This window comes from Erithacus rubecula, assembly GCF_903797595.1.
Source record: "Erithacus rubecula genome assembly, chromosome: 11".
Taxonomy (NCBI): domain Eukaryota; kingdom Metazoa; phylum Chordata; class Aves; order Passeriformes; family Muscicapidae; genus Erithacus; species Erithacus rubecula.
In genome coordinates, this window is record NC_136663.1 from 17,363,236 (window position 1) to 17,382,053 (window position 18,818).

Consider the following 18,818-nt stretch of genomic DNA (forward strand, 5'->3'; position numbering starts at 1 on the left):
AAGGTTTGTAACCCTGAAATGATAACAAGAATACACATAGCTACAGCTCACTGATCTCCTATTGTCTCTTTCATGTGCTCAGGAACAATGTCCCCCAACCTCTGGCATTCCAGCAATTCTTCTCCACAGGCTCTCCAGAGAAACAAGCAGAAGTCACACCTACTACCACTGAGATAATAGCACTGGGTTTGCTTCCATGCTTCTCTGAATCATGAATATCAAACCAGGCTCAGAAACCAGAACAGCTTAATCGGTCTCAATGGTGCCTCAGTTTTGTGTGACAATTCAGTTTTGTGTCACAATCCAGTTGTGTGTGACACTGTCCCATGTGAGAGCTGGCCCCCTACAAGCCCTGGCTCCCCCACACAGCCCCCTGGGTTAGACCTTTCCTGTAAGGGGCCTTGGATAGGCAGGAGGTTTGAGCTGAGTATTCCAGCAGCTGGTGGCTCTTCCATGCTTTCTGAAAAATTTACCATGAGAGAGTGGAGAGAATAAAGAAACCTCACCCAGAACAATGACAGCAAAACCAAACCCAAAGGCACCCACGATCAGAAATCCTCAACTTTCAAGCTTTTTGTAGCCTGCTGAGCCTGGTCATTGTGTCCCTGCTGCTGCCCTCACTGCACTGGACTGACAGCACAGGGTTGGGATGCTCTGGCTGACCCAGCTCTGCTTTGCTGTGCTGGAAACTGAGCTAGCAAGGCTTCAGAGCTGAGCAGTGAAAAATAAAGCACATGGCAGAGAGCCTCAGCTGGATGGAAAATGATGCTGCAGTGCTTTACACCACTCAGGTCTCACTCTCACACATTAGCTGCCTTTAATCAGCTCATTGAAATGGCTTAATGTAAAAGAAGGGTTCATCAGTAGAAAAGAGCAGTTTTGGAAACAATGAGCACTTTTTTCAAATCAATATTCTAGATCTTCTATCAGCTCTCACAATGAATCAGTATTACATTGCTTTGGTTTTATAACCTCTCAAGTAACCTGAGATACAATTCTTAAAAATGTTGGAATGAAATAAAGATGGAATTGTGCCTACACCCTGCAGTTCAGCATCCCACAGATCTACAGTATTTCTTTCTTAGTATCAGTAGACTCATTTTGAATAACATGGGTAACTGCTGTTTAATGTTTATTCTGCAATCTCTATATATACATAATGATGTCAGTGGTAAATGATGGTAAGAATTAATATTGTGTCAATACATTTCCTCATCTGCTATTTTCAAGGATGAATGAATTCAGTCAGGGGTGGTTCTGTAAAGGTAGGATATCTGGGGAATATATTCTCCCATAACCTCTTTGACATGGAATTTAATACACAGATGTAAACACACCTGGTTTCTGCTGGGAATAAAACCAGGACCATCTCACAAGGAAGGCACAGGGCCAATAGAGGTCTGCACTGCCTGCAATTTAGGCATCACAAAGTCTGTACTGAAGGAAGCTGGTTCTAAAGTGAAATTCAAAACCATAATAGTTTGTTAGGCTTTCTACACATTTGGTAAAGCACCCAAATCTCCTCGTGCTGGTTAGAGGTTTCCAGTATGAAATGCTGAGCACACCATGATATCACAACTATTTCCCATTTTTCTCCAAGAACTGTCTAATGTAAAATACAGAAATCAGTCCTGCTGTCAAGGGCCTGCCAGTAAGGACTTGCTGCTTTCACTTGGGTACTGTAAGCACAAAGACATCCCTGCTGGCTGTTCCCTTTTTAAATATTGCATTGCTTGTTGCACAGTGACCTAGATTCAACAAGATAGAAGCAGAATTGTTTTGGATGCCAAAAGTGCTTTAAAAGAATGCCCTACTTGGACCCAAATAGCTGTTAACTCTACGTCAGGGCTCTCCCCTGAGAGATACCAGTGGGAATTTAAATGTCTCCAGCCTGAGGGCAACAGTGAACTGTGCTGTTCAGCTTCTTGGGCAGCCCATTTTAGCTACCAGAGGATGCTCAAAAGAAGGCTAATGCTTTTTCTTCAATTTAGGGACACTACAGCTGCTGGGTGAGATGTATGTATGGGTCGGAGGCTCTGCTGATCTCAGAACCTCCTGCACAATCAGATCTTCCAGCAGAGGGAGGGTGGAGCTCAAGCAGGAGGCAGGTGTTTGGTCTGAGGCAGGTTTGGGCATATGAACAATCTTAATTTTCATATGAATTGAGGCACAGGGGAGAGCAGAGTTCTGGAGTGATGTTTGAGATTCGAGTTTTGGTCTTGGACACCTGAAGCCTGAATAAAAGCCATGGTTTAAACACTGTGGCAGCAAGTGGAGTGGGGAGTGGTGTGGTGTCATTTCTCCCCTCCTTTCTAGCACGTGGTTCTTCCCATATTAATAATCATTAATCCTGAAACAAAATTTCCTCCTCTGCAGCCATTTGCAGCCAGAGCCCATTGTCAGCATCTCGGTCAGGAGCTCATATCTCAGAATTCTGCCTCTTCATCTCTCAGAATGATTTGATTAGGGATTTTATTGTTTGAGGAAAAAACCAGCTGTCGATCTTCCATATCAGCTGCTCTATTTTATGTTCATCATGCATTCTTATTTAATATGTGTGATCTTAATATGTACAAATGTGAGGCCCTCCAAATTTTAAAGGTTAAGTGTAGACCTATGCAAACAACAACAAAAAACAAATCAAACCCCACAATTTATCTACCTACTTCTCATTCCATCAATAGCTAAGTTAGAATATTGCCTACCTAAGAACACAGAACAGATGCAGGACCAACATTATTGATCTGATGTATTTGATTATAGGATTGTGACCCAAAATTTGCTCATGCTTCTGATAATCTGATAGGATTGCTTTTTTTGTCTAATTGTTTCACTGAAATATATGGTTTTAAAGAGTAAATTGGAATGAGAAGAGTAATGTTGGATCCCTAAGAATTTTTTTAATTTATAGAATCAGAAAGAGCCCTAACACGAAGCCATGGATCAAAAGGTATTAATGTCAAATATGAATTCTAAAATTATTTAGAATTTAGAAGTTAAATACTGGGCACCTTGATAACCACAGCTTTCCAAGGTGGCAAGATTTAAAAAACCTAAATTATAGTACTTCCTGATTCATTTTTCCATGGCAATGACTGCAATTCTGCTCTTACAGATCTGCTGAGATATTAATACTGGACTGGAATATTTGGTAAAAATGATATAACCTCAAGCAGCTATATGGACATCAGTGAGAGACAGTGCCTAAGTAACTTTACATTGCAAGATTTATCCAAGTAATTTTTAGGGGTTTCCAGGAAGGTACTTTGTCACACTGTAATACTACATTATTACCTCCATGTTGTCTGGTAAAAGGACATAGCAAATAATCTGCCATGGAATCCATCCTATGTTTTTAAACTCATCAGCCTGTGGTTGCCATAGTTACTAAACACACTGTAAACATTGTTTGTTATTTGCAATATGCTGCCCTTTAGAATAAACAGAGCAATATATGTAGCATAGCTACAGAAGACCCACTGAATGTTTGCAGTTGGAATTGGTGGCTCGTGCTGGCAGCTTGCCCTGCACTCTTGCCTTTGCAGATGAGGGCTGGTGTTCCCTGCTCTGGAAGCTGTGCTCAAACACTTCAGAGAAAGAGGCAAGCAGCCCCACAGTGCCAAATGGGATCCTGGTATCAACTAAGTAGGCAGTGCTCAAAAACCAATTATCATGGCAGGACTAAACTGGTAAAGCAGCATTACCTAAGCAAACTCATCAGATGGGTACAAAGCACTCAAATGTTCCCTGTCCTTTCTCATTGAAGGACTGTGCATCTCTGCATTAGAGACAGCTGTGATAGCTGATATTAGTTATTATTAACCAAAGTGCCTTGGCAATGAGCATTTCTGTTCTCCACTCCTACACATACCAACTGAAGGCAGCTCTAGCAGTGTGGTAAATGTGGAAGGCACATTCACAACTGAAGACTGCACACAGATTGCAGCAGCATTTTAAACTTGCAGCTATCATTGTACGAAAGTTTCATTTTATAGTAGCTAGAAATGGCTTTGTCAGGGTTCTCATTCTTTCAAAATCCTGATTCACATCTCTCCACCAGTCAGAGCCACAGGATTCTTGACTAGCTCCACCACATTACATTTTTCCTTGTTAATAATCATGCAAGTGCATGTGGTCAGCCTTTGAAATATTTTTGCCTAATGATACAAGCCACAATTGGACTACCTCAGTTAAGCTGTTGGAAACCCATGGAGATCACAGGCAGATAGAAGGAAGACAAAATTTCAGTTCATTCACAAGCCACAGTTAGAAATCAGTGTCTCAGTAGATAAAAAAATAAATACCACAAATCCAATCTTAGCCAAATTTTCTGTGCAGTACTGTTCATACCTATTTACCTCTTTACTGATACAATGGTTACAGCATGAGCTTACTCCTTCCCAGAAATAGGATGATCTCTACAGAAGAGAAATTATGAATAGCCCAGCTATGGTAAATGATTCAGAGCCTGATCCTGAACAGAAATCAAGAACATCTAAAAAAGCAAAAAGACAGAGAGTGTCAAATGATTTCATTCCTCTTAAATAGGCTTTTTGACAAAGTTATCATTCAGAATAGAAGCATCATTGACAGTCCTTTCAATACTAAAAAAGTGCTTAGAAGAAAGGTGGGGACAGACTTATTTTTACAAAAAAATGTTGTGATTACAAAGGACAATGATTTACAAATAAAAAGAGGGTAGATTCAGACCAGATATAAGGAAGATTTTAGACAGGTGGCAATGAAGCTCTGGCACAGGTGGTCCAGAGAGATGATAAATGTTCCATCCTTGACACACTCAAGGCCAGGTTGGGCAGAGCTCTGAGCAACCTGATCTAGTGGAGAATGTCCCTGCTCAACAGAGGGGATTACAGCAAATGGCCCCTCCCAACCCAAACCATTCTATGATTCAGGACTCTTCTGGAAGTATATTTCATTTGAAATGCAATTTATAAATGCTCAGCTGTACTGCTCACTTTTGGCCTTGTGGAAGCCTGTGAAAAAAGCACCTTGGGCAAAGCTGGCAGATTTCAGACTGCCAGCAAAGACAGCCTGCTCCAGGCCCTAAGCCCAGAAAATACAGAGAAGCCAGGGTAACACTGCCAAGATGTGTCCAGGACAATATTTCTTGTCAGAGCCTTGGTGCCTCAGGGCCAGGGCTTATTATGTGGTGTCAGACCAATCCACTAAAACTAAAAATTAGAGGAGCATTTCTCCTTTGTGGGAGCATGCTGCTGAAACCATCCTTGATGGGGGAAAATACGAGAGAAAAACTTCTGTGTTTTTCTTCCCAAAAGTCTTTTTAGGTACAGCTTTCTAAATGTCTGAATGGGAATTATACAGTTTTCTGTCCTAGAATGAAAAGAACATGACTTAGTGAATTATTTTAAAAAATACACACTTTGTTCTATTTTCACTCATGCATTTCTCTGTCCCTTATGTTTCTAACTTGATCCCAGAATGAGTTCTCTGGACCCAGCAGAGTCCCTTGAACCCTGAGGGTTGTGTAGGTGCAACAGGGTCCAGGACTTCTGGTGGAGCTCACTTCACACTCTGCTACACAAGGACACCAAAATGAGCACAACATGGTTTTAAACATCATGACTGTCACTCTAATGCTGCCTGGAGCATTTTTGCTCTATGACCAATGAAATATAGAAATATAGAGAAGATTCAGAAAAAGTTTGACACATTGCAACAGAAAAAGAAAACATAAAACCCCTTTTTGCTAGACAGCAGTGAACTTGTTCATTTTACCCAATTTTATTATCATGATTTTAACTAGTGTTTGACCAGCCCTACTCATAAATAAATATTTCTCTTTTGAAGAGGGAAAAGTAAAGAGCACAAATATGTCATTATATCTGTGGTTTTTGACTACAAGCACAGACCAGACCAACTCAGTCCTGGCACAGATGAAATTAAACTATTATTTGTGCAAAAGACTAGAATTTCAAAGCTGAAATCCAGAGTAATCAGAGCATAATTGCTGTCCCCTGGCATTTGAAACTACACTGTCATTTTGAATATTCCAATTTGTGGAATTGTTTCAATGAAGCACAAATGTGACATCTCAAAGAGCTGAGGCTAAAGAACAACTATATTACTCCAGAATATAGACATTAACTCTGTTGTCTAGGCCAACCTGCAATATGTATGCTAACTCCCCTTCCTGTAAAAATACCCCAGAATTTTCAGGTGGAAAATATCACTTTTAGTTATCCTGCTAAGGATAGATCCTCCCTGATGATATCAGTTTTCTGATGTGTAAATGAAAGCAGTACCTACCAGGGGATTCAGACAGATGTTGAATAAAGCCCATTATAATTCAGATTATCTACCATAAACTTCAGAAGTCAAAAAGAACTTTTTTGATTAGGTATGAGAAATTAAACAGCAGCCAAAGAAACCTCTGAAGCATAACAACATATTTCTTTTGAGGTTTTTTGCTGTATCCAAGTGAAAAAGAAGTGCAACAACCATGTATAAACAAATAAACTAGTAATGCAAATAATCTCCTGAAGCTAAACTGCTTTCTGAAGTTTATATTACCTGAGATTTCCAAGTATAAACTATATGGGTTCTATTTGGCAATAATTCAACCACAAAGGAAGGGAACAGGGAAGAAATAGTGTTTTAAATCTTCAAACAATAAGATTAAGTATTCAAGTTAAAAACACATTCTTGCCCTGGATTTAAAGTGTAAATAACCAGAATCAGTAGCAACTACCAACACAATTTTGTGAAAAGTTCTAATGAGTTTGATCAAGTGCAATTCTTTCAAGTTAACCACACACATTTTTGAAATTATCAGCTCTTTATAATTTTTTTATTATTATTTGACTAGTCAGCCTAAAATATGTCAAAATCTGTCTTCGTTTCTGACAGTGCTGAGCTAATTTAACTCCAGACAGACTTTCACTAATTTAACCCAGTGCCTGACAAGGTTCTGTGGGTGGAACATGAAAGGAAGGGCTGAGGTGGGAATAGAGTCAATTTTGGTCACTGGCACCTGAGGACAGGGAATAAGAGAAACTGAAAGAGCAATTCAATTATTCCTTGAACGACTGCTTAAAAATATTTCACCTCTAGAGAAGAGCAGCTTCAAAAATTGGTGTGGGATGTGGAGCTTTTTGTTGCTTGATTATTGGTTAGAACCCCAAGCAGGTCAATAGTGAATTTCATCAGCTCTGCAGAAATGTGAAATGAGCAGGTGATGTGGGCAGCTCCTACAGACACATCCCTTCCACCAAGCACATGGGATGTCATGAATGTACTGTCATCCTTCTGCTGGCAGGAAGGAGGAATTGTGGACGCTGAACAGAAACTGCCCCATCAGAGCACATCAAATCACAATATGGGAATAATGCCATTTAGATTTAGAAGTTTTATTCTCTAATTCCACCAGTATGGCACTTTCTCAAAACCTATTTAGGGTGCAAATCTCCAAAGAAATTATAAAACAATCAAAATCTCTAAAAGATCCAATTAATGATGCTTTTATTTTGCATGTTTGATGTAACACAGTCAATCTCTTGCTTCCCTAACACATTTTCAGTTATTTGTTTCATAAACCAGGATGATTTCAAGGCAAGAACTCCTGCACAGAGAATCTCTTTAGCTGCCAGAAGTTTCATGTGTCAGTACATTACAATGAAGAAACAAGTTTTATCTTTCCATGCAATAGTCTAATGTCAGTCATTTGAAATAGGGTTATGTCCCTTGGCATTTATTAATTACACTGAAAATTCCCTAGACTATTTGAACACACTACAATCACTGTTTCTTATGACATTCAGATAATTGAGGCTGCACTGCATTTTATATTGGAAAAATTGGATTTTTTTTTTTTAACTACCTAAAAACTGCTTCTCTCTTGCAAAATAGTTACCTTAGGCCATATTACACTGTTTCAGGACAGAATTAATCTAAGAGTTTGATAAATAGACTATCAGCCAAAGAACAATGGAACTAGAGAAAGCTAGAGAAAACCCTTAGGAAAAAATGTCCTCTCTAGGATGCCAATGCAGCACCACAAAATTTATTTGGGGCAGCTGAGGAACCTCCAAACTTAGAAGCCTTCCAGAGTCAGGCAGGTAAAGCAATAATTGATCTCCTCTAGTGATGGAGACTGTCCTGCCTTGAGGGGGCAGCTGGACCACACCAGCACTCCAAAGATCTCTTTTGGATGTTATTTCTCTCATCTTTCCTTCACTGAGCTATTGCTGTGATTGCTTGGGCTGAATTAGTGCACAGAGGCTGAAATTCAAGAAACCACCTAAGAGGAGGCAAGGGGATATGGCCATTAACAGAATGAATTAAAACTCTTGTTTAGGCAATCTCAAAAGACAGGGCCCCTGTACACAGACAGTAATGGTTTTGCTATCACCTATGGATTAAAACAATCCCTAAAAAAGCAAAAACAAAAAAACCCAGAACCATTAAAGTGGGAGACTAAATATTAAAATAGTAAATTACAACCTGAACAAGAGTGAAAAAAGGATGAAAGGCTATAATGATCTGAAGAAAAAGCACTAAGGCACTGAGGAATGAGGACAGAGGCAATGGATATGAGACAGGATACCAGCCCTGTATACCACAGGTAAACTACAAATATCAGAAGGAAAGGGAGACAGAAATGCATGAGAGGATATAGAAGTCAACTCCATCAACAACATTATTCTCACTAGAGGGCAAAATAAATTTTAGAAAAGTTGATAAAGGGTGTTTGAACTGCAATTTTAGGCAGCAAGTTCAGGAGAAATTTTTGCACTACTATGGCTGCACTGGTAGCAGTATCCTGTCTAAGTTTAAGATTAATTCAGATGTTTGCACAAATCTGCTGTATAAACAAACAGAAACAACAAAATCCACCCCAAACTAACAGACAAAAAAACAAAAGCAAGCAAAACCTCAGGGAGCTGTAAACAGCAAGTGAACTGAAGCTGTCATTTACCTCTTGACTGCACATTAAATAAAGCACAAAAGAAAAGACAAAAAGGGGGATCCTGTTTCATTTATGAATGCTTGTCCTGAGTGATGCCTTGGTCTGTTCTTCACTGCTACACTTCAGCCTCCATAACTCTTCCTCTTCCGTTGCAGGAAAAGAAACTCTGATTTCTGTGAACCAAGTCCAGATTTACAGCTACACACTTGTAGCCAGGAAGCAAAGTCTTGGTTCTCTTTCAAGGCTTCTGTGCAGTTGCATTGTTTCCAAGTTCTGCATTATTTCTAAGTTATCTTCTTTGTGTGCCAATCACAAAGCAACTCTGTTCAATCTTTTGAGGATGACATGCAGAGAATAAAATAGAAAGAACAGAGAATTCTATCAGGATAGAGAGTCATAAAATGACTGCTGCTCTCATTCTTGCCAAGTAGACTTCAGCCAGGTGGCTTCAAATGTTTATGTTTTAGTCAGTAGAAAACTGTTCATTGTACATGGTTAAGTATTACCAAGTGACCAGGTGTGGCTCAGAGAACAGAGCAATCATGTTCTTGTGTTGGACTCTTTTCTTCATCATTGTCCCAAGTTCCTTGGAAGTGTGCCCACTGGTTTTTGTTCCTCTGTTCTATAGGCATATTAAAAAACAAAACAAAAAGCCCCAGAAAAGCTGCTAAAATTATTACTGGTCCTTCAAAACTACCCAAGAATCATTTTTAGATGGAAAAATGTAGACATTCCAAGTCCCAACCTGCTCTGACCCTTGCTTGATTGAAAGCAACATCTGTTTTCCAGGTTTCCAGCTGTGCTTGGCCAGCCAGAAGTAGCCAATTGCAGACATGTGTGACATTTCCTCAGCACATTATGTTGACATCACTGACATGCACCTTATTAGAACAATGAACAGCAAATCTTCTCAACACCTTTTAAGTTTCAAATAGCTCCATCACAGGAAATTCAAGCTGGTTTTTTCTTTCCTTTTGCCCCACTCTCTTTGGGGATGTTCTGAGCTCCTAAAAAACAAATCCATTGGTACTCCCTCTTTGAGGGCTGTAGATGCAGTGATTGGCATTCAAAAAAGCTGGCAAAAGTTAACTCATACACACCCAAAGAACAAAGAAAACCCCACATGAATAGGCTTGGTGGAAACAATGCAAAATCAAACCACTGCAACCAGATATTGTTTTATTTTTCTTTTGTGAACTGAGAAAGTATAACAGGAAGACAGGAGTCCACAAGAGAGAATGCTCATTCTGTAGCTGCAGAGAAACTACACACACACAAAAAAAAAAAAACAAAAAAACAAAAAAACAAAACAAAACAGGGAAGAGGGGAGGGCTAGTATTTCAAATCTGCACTTCTGTCAAATTTGAAATTAGATCTGGAAAATAAAGATTGAAATATCAATACATTACAGACAGTTCTGAGGCCCTTAATAATAAAAAATTTTAAGATCAATACACTACTTTGTTTAACAGACAAACAGAGGTGCCTGAATAGAACAAATGTGTAAACAGCAACCTTTTCAGGAGAAGCCATCTGATAGCCCCACCTGGGATATGAGATACTATCAGGCAAGTCAGAGTGTGTGGTGACAGTAACTTAATTCAGTAGTGAAAGAAAAATAAAATGAATACTGGAGTATTGATGCCAGATGAGAGCCAATTCACTTTCCTGTGTCCCCACGAGCCCTTGAAAAGGCAGCAGGAGGGATCAGCCCAGATCCTGGGATACCCAGCCTGGATACTCAGATTCATCTCCAAGAAAACTATTGATTTACCTTGCCCTGGAATCAGCCCATGCTGCCTGAAATTCACTCTGAGACACAAAGCCCAGTTTAGTTCTGCACCAGGAATTGCTCTGCTCCTTGTCCTGGAATAAATTCCAATTTCTGCCACTGTTGAGCCTCTGTTTTTGGTGGTAAATCTGGTGGCCATACTCCCTGGTTTAGTCCTGTCTACCTGAACTGTCTGGCTCCCCTGACATTATCCTGAACAACCAACTCCTTACACATTGAAAAGCAAGACAATAATTTGCATGAGCAATTTTCACACATGGCCAGGCCAAGAAAGAAATTCACACCTATGGCAAATACAGGCAGAATTTGGAGAATTTATCTTTCAATTACAGTACAACTGAGGAGGGAAATTGCAGATGTAGCAGCTGATTTCTGCCTATTTAGGCATTACATATTCCACTTTGTTTAATTGTGGTGACTGATGTGGATATTTCTTTAAAGCCTTCATTAATACTCAAGCAAAAATAATATGTAAAATAGAACTGGATACCAATAATTCTGGACCCTATGCTCTATTTAGATCTACCTGCATCAGTTAAAGACAACACTGCAGTTAAGAATCAGGCAAAGGAAGTCTGAGTAGAATTTCTTCTAAAATTTTGGGCCTGAAACAAAATATTCAAAGTATTTTTCTATCACACAGCCTCACTAGAATTCCATTTTAATTATTGTAGTAATAAGGCAAAGCAGACAATTTTTTGTAATCCTTAAAAGTAAACATATTCAGGTATGTAGTATTTCCAAGTTTAGAATACCTACAGAGCTCAAGCTACAGGAAATATGCCAGGCTTCAAAAGCATTAACAAAAACCAAACCAAAACAAAGAAAAACCTTCCCAACACAAATCTGTCTTTGCTTGCATTACATACATCACCTTTGATTACTGAACTTAAAAGAAAGTTTGAAATTGACTTTCCATTTGATCAATAATTCTGCTTGCTTACTTTGTCCATTTGCATCAGAATTGAAAATAAACTACCCATTTATACATTTGCTTAGACTTTTGAATGAGTTTCATTTTCTGATTCTAATGCAGTGTTTGACTTATATGCACCACATGGGAATGCTTGTTTAAAAATTCATTTCAATTGGAAATTTTATATCCTGGAAGTTGTACAGGAAAACCTGTCTTGGTCTTCAGTCAAACAAAACTGCAAGTCTAGCATGATACTGTCCATTTAAATCCCATTTTCTGAATGTTGTCTTATTGTTTATAAAGCATGATGCAGTTAATGAGTAGGAGAAGCAGCTCAATTTGTCTTCATTACTGAGCACATCAGCAGTGAACCCAATGGACATCACCCAGTGCTTTGGGGGTTGGAACAATCATCTGCATCTGTGAGCTCATCAGCATCCAGAAAACCCTGCACTAGTCACAGGTGGAGCTGCCTCATGCTGTAAAACTTTCCTTTTTTGCAAGGATGTTCAAAAATAAACAAAGCAGCCTGGGGGATAAAGGCACAGGATATGAGTAAGGATATTTGTGACCCAATCAGGGACTCCTTAATTGACCCTTAAGGCAAATCATTATTGTCTTTTAATTATTTATTTGCATATGTGAGAAATAATTTTGTGCAGTGGTCAAATATGTAATTGAGATAGGGTCTAGTTAGAGATTTATATTTGAAAGAGAAGCTTGTTCAATAACAATTTTTCTTTCTGATAATAGAATACTGCATAGGGATTTTAGCCTTGAAATAGTGCCACAAATATAGACATGTTACTTTGTGTAATAAAAATTAGAGAAAAATTAATAAAAATAAAAATTAGAGAAAAGGTAATACCTTGTGCTAAGAGTAGTAACTGAGCACTACTAACAGAAGAGAAATAATGAAGCAACAACTCCAGGGAATAATAGTAATTGCAACAGGCAGTGATCTTAACATGTTAGCCCTCCAACCACTGCCAAGTTATTTCTGAGCATCAATTTATTTACAGGCAGCTCTGGGAGAGGCAGCCTAGGATAAAGCTGTTAACTTTTGAGAATGGCACATGGGTGACAAAGCCTAGCAGAATGCAGGCAGAAGAAAGTTTCATTATCAGAATCTGCAATATGAACAAACCTTACTCATGTCTACTATAAAATAGTGAGGTTATGGATTTGAGCAGGATATTCAACTGCACAAATATTTAAAGTTGAGCAAATACTATGGGATATTTTTCACAATTGTTCTACATTCTCAGGAGATCCATTATTTCTATTGCAATAATTTAAAAAAAAAAAAAAAGGAAAAAAAAGGAAATAACTGAAGCAAGTGTTACAAACATAGGTGAAACAGAACTCATACATCAAAGCTGTGATCTGGACTCTCTATAGATGCTCTGATGTCACACAGGCACACCTGTATTATAGAATAGCCACTGCCCAGCTCACACACAGCAAACTGAGTCTCCAGGGTTAAAAGTGAGTGCAAGTTCTTGTTTGCTGCCCCTGACTGTAACAGCCTTTACATCCTGGTGAACATGCAGAGAAAGGCACAAGTCCAAAGCACATTGATCAGAGGCAGTCATCATTTGAGCAGGAACCAGAAACAGCACCACACAGTTCTGCTGAGCAATAATTATACTGCAAATTGCTCAAATTATGACTATAAAGTATTCAGATAAAACTTGTGCTCAGGCAGTGTAAGGAATTTAAGAGATTATTGAAATACTTGCACTCTGAGCACAGTCCAGGGTAAAGGAACAAGGATAAAAATCACTGAGCTATCTGTTGAGTAATAACATGGTTGAAGGCTTGCATCTAGTTTGTGAGCTAAGAAACAAATAATTTGCCAGTAAAATCTTGGCAGAATTTGTTGTATTAACGACTTTCCCTCAAAGTGGTTCATATTTTCTGCCTCACATCAAACATTTTGCTCTTGTTCTGACACCTTTACACACTGGATCATGGAACAGGTATTTTTGTAGACTGCACATCAATTTCTATTCTTAATGCATTATCTGAACAAATTACTTGCATCTAAGGGCTGAAACTGCTCAAAACAGGTGTCAAAGTTGTACTGGAAATTCTATAACACATTTGAACAATCAAAGGGCTGTGTGATCTAATAGGGCTAATCCAAACACTGAAAATTTATTAAAACAATTCAACTAGTCACTATAATTTTTAGACAGCTAAATAGGAGTGCTGTCTAAAAATAAATCCTTAGGGTAGAATTTACTACCAGAGACAGGCCTTTCCATAAAGTCCTTTTAAAACTCACAGCCTAAGCACAGAATTTTCATCACTTGTATGTATTACACTTCATTTGGGCAAGTGTAAAGGCAATGAAATTGAAACTGGGAACAGAAATTATCCCACAATAGCCCATTAGCACTGATATTTTACTGGATAATTTAAACCAGGAAACATTTCCCCAAAAAAGCAAGTTGGCACTGCACAGTTAAGATTTTGAAAACTGCCCAAGAGATGAACCCTTCAGTTCCAAATTTCCCAATTTCAAATATGCTTAGAGGGAATTCTATCTTCCACTAATCTATTCAGTACAAATTGTGCAGCAATTTGCAGAGTCTACAGCCATCTGGAGACAAGTGGGTTCTCTCAAGCCACCAATTCTCTCCAATTATTGAGCCATCACTCTTAAGAATGACACCTTCAGTCCATAATCACTTCTTTCCTGATATATGCCTGTGCCAATCCCAGCATTCTGGAGCTTCCAAGCCAAAGAGGTAAAATGGAATAGCATGTCTAAAAACCCACACCTTTTGGTACTCTACAAAGTGAGGCAAATCTCATTCACCAAAACCACAGGTTAGGCTTGCTATCAGAAATACTTGTCCATTCACAAATCTTTAACACTTTTTTGTCATATGAAACAATTGTTCGAGAAATACAGCAATGATCTTTTTGTGAATCATAAGCAAGGAATATCAGCTTCCTGTGGCAAGGCAAAGACATAGCCCATATTTGTTACAGTTGTCAAGAGGGACACAACTGGCACCACCTTTATTAACAGCTTTTCATACTTTCTCTCAGGCAGCTCCACACAGCACTGACTCCTCTCCTCTCTGCAAGTTTCCTTCTGCATGACTGGCTAACCCCAAGCTGTCCCTTCCCTGGCTGCCTGACCCTGTCTGTTCCTCTCACAGCATCTTCTTACCTTATCTGTCCCTTGCATGATCATATGTCCCTTACTTCCTCACAGCACAGCCAGCAGACTCCATCCCAAACTGCATCAGGCTCTGGGTCTCGAGCTCCAACTCCAACTAACTGATAACTAGCTGACCCACTCTTCTGTAACACCCATCCTCAATGGGCAGGCAAGGCTGTTTCCACTCCTCAGTAATCAGCACAGCTGTAATTCAAAGAGGAAAATTGCCTTGTGCACTATCCTTACAAACTATCCTCCCATACATGTTCACTTATTTTTTTAGCTAGAACTAATTCCTAAAGACAACATTTCAAGGTAGAAGGATTTTTTCTGAAATCAGCCCATCCAGGGGATGGAAAAGAAGTTGAGAAAATACACAGCAAAACAAAATCTTCTTAATCTTTGAGTATAAAACTCTTCTCAAATAAAAATGTCACTTAGAGTCACTGCTACTACCAATCAATTGTTATTTACAGAAGACATGCACCAAACACAAACTCAAGCTCAGTAGATCAGGAAGAGAATAAAGTCAGTTTGATGCAACCTTGCAAACACCCTGCACTGCACTGAAGTTCTTGGTTAAAAAGCAGCTCCTTGACATTCTCCAAAAAGATCCTCAATAAGACAGATTTTCCTGATATTTTCCATATCAGAATATACACATACACGACTGGTTCTACTGTCAGTCACTAAAATAAAGCCTCAGCCCCAGGCATTGCTGCTGGAGGGGCTTTGGCCACTCATGGGATAATTCCTTGCTATAGCAGTTGCATAGACTGGACAACATTTCAGAGTTCTGTTGACTGGGCAGATGAAAACAAATATTTTCCAAGCAATAGAGTTAAATCATAAGCTAATTATCCTACTCCATGGCAGTACCAGTCCTTTGGAGCTCAGAACACTGTCCAAGAGCATTTCCATTTATAGAAAAAATGCAGGAGGACTATAAGACATACTGAGCAGTCATACAGACATTGAATATTGTTTGGTGAGAGCATATTAAGTAGGAGGCTAATTGTAAGGGTTGCTGAGATGGACATGAAAATTTGTCCCTTCTTTCAAAGGAAAGGAAAAATAAATCTTTTTGGACCATGCAAATTAAAGGAAGATGTTAGCATAACAACACTGCTTCATTTTCACTGCCAAGAGAGAAACTGGAACCACTTTAATTCTGTGATTTTGTTCAAGTGCCAAATTATTTGGGTATATCTAGCCTAGAAATGAATAAATAAGCTGTAGGATCAACTTTCTAAATTATTCCATAACCTCTAGTAGAAAAAAAAGGAAGGAAAACAAGTTTCTATTTTCTTGAATGGGATTTCTAAATATTTTATTTCAGAGAAAAATCCCTGTTATCCAATTTTAACTACCTAAACTAGAGAGTTGATGTGCTATGGCAGTAAAAGCCTTTTTCCATGTGAAACCCAGCTTCCCTTGAATGGAATGCTGTTTGCAGAACTGGACAGGCAGAGAACACTTTAAAATCATTTCAGGAGCCAGGAGATCTAGCACTTGTGAATCCTTATGAGCCAAACAGTTGAACTTACTAACAACTTTCTATCATCTTCAGTATTGGACTGAAGCTTGGAACATTGGTTTCACTAGGAGGTAACTATAAGAGAAGATAAAAAATAAAAATACTGACGTTTTGATCAAACTGCTGAATAAACACTAGAAAATATTTGCATTTACTATGAGAATTTAACTGCTCCTACAGCTCAAAGAGACAGTATTTCAGACTGGCCTATTGTGACTGACTCACATTTTGCACTGAGCACTTTTATCAGTTCAGGTTTTCCTCAGGTGCATATATACATAGAAATAACAACTGCTCCTTTTACAAAGGCTGTCATCTGATTGAACATCATTATTACTGGCAGTGTTCCCATTCCTGAGGATCCATTTAATCTCTCAGTGCACAGCATACATTAATGTTGGTTTTTTTTTCTCCCTACCCCTTTATACCTTTCTGGAATTCCCAGGGGAGGCATTCCAGCCCTATTGTGCTGCTGCACTCCAGCTGCAGAAAGACCAGGACTGGGGCCAGCCTGTGTGAATGCTTGGAGGGTCACAGGGTCAGGAGGAATTGGCTGCTCCTGCTCTTTCACTCTCCTCTGAGAAACTGCTCCACACCTCATCACTGAGAAACACACCTCCCACTCTGCTCCTGCCTAATGCAACCAAAACACACCAGGACAGAGCATGAGGTTCTCAGAGGCTGAGGTCACATTCCAACCCAACAGATGTTGAAAAGGAAAGAAAGTACCTTTAGCAAGACCTTGGGAGAGTGAAAACATTTCTATTCCTATTGCTCATAAGGATGTGCTCTGTTAGGCACAGCAGAAAAGCTCTCTCTGCTCAGAAATTAAGTATTTTCTGTGTGTTAATGTTTTCCTGTGTGTTTACTTTCAATTGTTGGGAAATAATGACTCCAGAAAATGTGTTCTTTGGTTTGTTCATACCTGATGCACAACAACAGTGAAAGTAATGGATGTTTACTCAAATTCTCCTGTGCCTTTCTCCATTCCAATCCTCTGCCTTCTCTATGTATTTCCTTAGAGGTAAGCTGTAGCATCTTCTACAGTAACCCACTAGTATTTAAGCTGGTGGTTTCTCCCTTGAGAAGTAGAACAGGATCCTCATGTTTATTTCTGCCATTTCATAAAAAAAGGTACCAATTAAGCTCAGCAGTAATCTGAGCAGGTTTATATCCAGCAATCAAGTGTGTGTGGGTCTATTTATTTTTCTCTTCAGTGAAGGATAAATTAATCTGTACTAGGTTAAGGAATATGGCACCTTTCATCTTGAAACTCTTGGAGGAATATTTATATTATTTTCAGTGGCTCATTCTATAGGGTTTTGGCTACAGCATTGAGATGGATGTATTTTAATCACACAGACATAGCCAAAAGACATCTTTACCTGTGTATTGGATCATGTATGATCCTCTCCAATGAGCTCACTGGTTTTCAGTTCTGGAAAGATTTCTATATAGACATATTGGAAACTTTCTGCCAGTTTGATAAGATGCTCCACCAGTACTTAACAGCCAATATACAATCTATTTTTCCTAGAACTTAAATCCAGGAAGGATGGGCAAGATAACATTCACAAAAGTTTATTAGTACAATTTATTTTTTCCCCCAGTTTAATTTCCATTTTGGCACCAATATTGAAGACTGAGGTTGGCATGTTTGGGTGCATGTGTCTTAACACAGCATGACAGGCATCCTGCATGTATTTGCAGCCACAGAGAGAGTTCCTTGCAGAGAAAGCAGGGATATCTGCTGGACTAAATTTTCACAAGAGGTCAAAACTGAGTTGAAATTCTCCTCCTCACATCTTCCAGAAGGAAAGGGGTTGGATAAAATAATGTAACTGCATTTGTGAGTGCAAGGCAAGATTTAAACAGTACAACAAAAGACAGACCCTTCCCTTCAGATTGTGTTTAATTATGAGACTGCCACAGGAAAAAAAGTAAAAAAACCCAATATTACTGCAGTAATGAGACTCAATGCACTGGTTTGTTAATGATGCAATTCATGAGAATGGCAACAGGCCCAAAGTGCTGCTGTGGCTCAATGGGCAAATGCTTTTACAAGGCTGATCATCCTCAGCCTAATTGCAGATTAATTCTGCTGTTTCTGAGCTACCTGGCCCAGTCACCATCTGGGCTTGCTCTCACAACCACTGCAGAAACATCTGCCCTGGCTTCAGCCTGCAGCATCTCCCAGACAGCTGTCCCAGTTTCCAGCTACCAGTGCCCAAAGTGCCAGTGTCAGTTCTGGGGGTTTTAGCAGAAATCACCCTTCTGACTTTAACTGGAGCTGATTTACTGCACAGCCAGTTTTTCAATGTCACAGAGAGAGAAGCTCTTGTGACAGGAGCTGCTCCAGCTCAGACACTGGCACAGTGACTGCAGTTGAGAAGCAGTGACAAAGTCCATTGTCAATGGCACTTTCAAGCTGTCACAGCTGTTTTCACC

The 18,818-nt window shown here is 39.2% G+C and overlaps 1 protein-coding gene and 1 long non-coding RNA gene across 2 annotated transcripts in view; one reads left to right on the forward strand and one right to left on the reverse strand.

Moving 5' to 3' along the window:
* EPHA4 (EPH receptor A4) overlaps positions 1-18,818 on the forward strand; it is a 475,816-nt gene that overhangs the window by 409,796 nt on the left and 47,202 nt on the right. The gene's annotated exons all lie outside the window — the stretch shown is intronic.
* On the reverse strand, positions 7,484-11,346 carry LOC306806700. The gene is made up of 2 exons (XR_013775532.1): positions 11,266-11,346; positions 7,484-9,954 (listed from the first exon to the last, which is right to left on the reverse strand). It is a non-coding gene; the product is annotated as an uncharacterized lncRNA (long non-coding RNA).